A 2,295-nucleotide genomic window follows, 5' to 3' on the forward strand; every position below is an offset into this window, starting at 1 on the left:
AGATCATCTGAGTACATATTATAACCACTTGGGATCAAGACAAAAGTTGTACTGGAGAGACTGACAGGAGCAAATGGTGACGGGGGGAATGAAGGGCAAAGAGGGTAACAATGAGGGGTAACAAAATTTAAAGCTGCAAGTTAATTGGGAGGAGAGAGGGGAATGCTCTTGACACAGTGTTAAGGAGCAAGGATACTACCTCACCCCCAGGCACAATCTAAGAGGTTAGTGGTTGAGAGGGGCAATGGGAATACCAGGAGAAAGTCAGGTTTCCCTCATGCAAGAAATTGAAGGGAACATGAAGAGAAGTTCAGAGGAGGTTGAGATTATAGAGATTGTCATTTGCATAAATAGATGGTATGAGCCCATATGATTCTTGCCTGGTGTTCATGCCATTATGTGGTTTCCTTCCCTACAGTAGGGGTGGTTCTTGTGTTTTTTTTTTCTAGCCAATAGTGTATGGCTAATGTGAAAGGATGTATGTGATTTATGTGTAAATGATTATGTTACATAAGATTATAACCAATGTTTTCCTGGCTCCTCCTTGCTGGCTTTGAAAAGGCAAACTGCCATATTGTGAGTTTCCCTATGGAGAAGGCCACAGGTCAGGAACTGAGAGGGCCGCCAGTGGACAGCTAGCAAGGGACAAAGGCATTTTTTAGTCTACAGGAAACTGAATGATGCCTACAGCCACAGGAGCTCGGAAGCAGATCCTTTCCCAGTCAAGTCTCACGTTGCCATCTTGCTGAGGACCCAGATAAGCCATGGCTAGACTCCTGACCCGTTGAAACTGTGAGCCAGTAAGTTACTTCAAACTGCTAAATTGTGGTAACATTTTATATCACAGTAGCTAACAAATACAGATGGCAATGGAAGTTTAGTTACAGCAAAGTTTTCAATTCTTTCAGCTCCTTCTTAAGTATATTACCTAAGAATCACAGATCGAACTATTATCAAATCACCTCCCTAGCTTTTCCCTCAATTTTGTTGATAGCAAAAAACTAGAAACCACTTGACTTGCAAAAGAATTTATGACCCATTCATTTGGCTCACTTTCTCAGCACAGCCCCCAGTTCCTGAATTATCCATTTGAATTGCCCTGGAGGCAAATCTTGTGTCGATGCACCTTAGCAATGGGTAAGAGTTTTGACTTTCTATTGCAAGATGGGAGGACTGTTTTGAAAGGGGATGCTGTGTCCCCAGGTGCTTTCTCATGCTGAGCACTTTTAGATAAAAGTACATGTGGCAGAGGAAGATCTGGAAATGAATTCCCTTAAAACCAGTTTTGGAGCGTCTTCATGTGCAACGGTAAGTTGAACACCAGCTTAACGCCAGCACTTGTAGAGGGTTTCTGATAAAATTGGGGAGAGTCCAGTCGGTGGTGACTACCAGAAGGTCTACATGGGATTCTGGGCTGGGACACTGTGTGAAAGGTAAGGGACTGGTGAGTTTCTGGGCCACACGACTTAACCAGTAACTTCAGGACTTTCTTAAAATTAATTCTGGTGGGACCCCAAGTGGAAATATTTCCCAATTGGTGAAAAAAAAAAAAGGGCATACAATTGTTTTCTGAAACTTCTTTAATTATAAAAGCAATCTGTCTTACATTTTCAAATAAAAGAAGTATAAATTCAAGGTTTATACTTCCCTCCCCAACAGGTAACCTCGCCAGCAGGTGCGTGGTGGGACCTGTAAGTCCCGGGACCTCTGCGGCTCCAATGAGACCCTCCCCCGGCACACCGGGCCGGGCTCGCAACGTGGGATTCCCGGGCGGGGCGCGCACCCCTCCACCCACGGGGCAGCCTCGCGAGTTAAACACCCGTGGATCTGGTGGCCCGGGGCCGGCGGGAAGGGAAGGTGGCGCGGCCACTGTCAGCTTCTTCCCAGGAAAACCGCTACGACGCTCTGCCCGGAGCCAGCTCTGCGGTCTGAGTCCTGCGCCCACCAGGTCCTCGGACCCCGGCGACGGGCCAGGGGCTTCGTCCCTCCGCCCCCGCGCTCTCCCGCGCGGCTCGGGTGTTTTCCGCCGCGGGGCGCCAGCTCCTCGGACGACCACACCCTCCGCGCAGCGCCCGCCCGCCCGCCGCGGGGCCGCGTCCTCCGCCGGGGCCGGACCCAGCCGGGCGCCCGGCCGCGGCCGCCGCGGGCCCCGGTAGCGCCTGCGCAGAGCGCCCCCGGCGCACGGGCGGGAGGCGGGGCCGCGGGCGAGCGGCGAGCTGCGTGCCGGGGGTGTGTGCGGGGGCGGGGTGGGGGGGGGTGTTTGGGGGCGGAAAAGGGCCAAACCCTGAAATTACC

This window comes from Talpa europaea, assembly GCF_964194135.1.
Source record: "Talpa europaea genome assembly, chromosome: 13".
Classification (NCBI taxonomy): domain Eukaryota; kingdom Metazoa; phylum Chordata; class Mammalia; order Eulipotyphla; family Talpidae; genus Talpa; species Talpa europaea.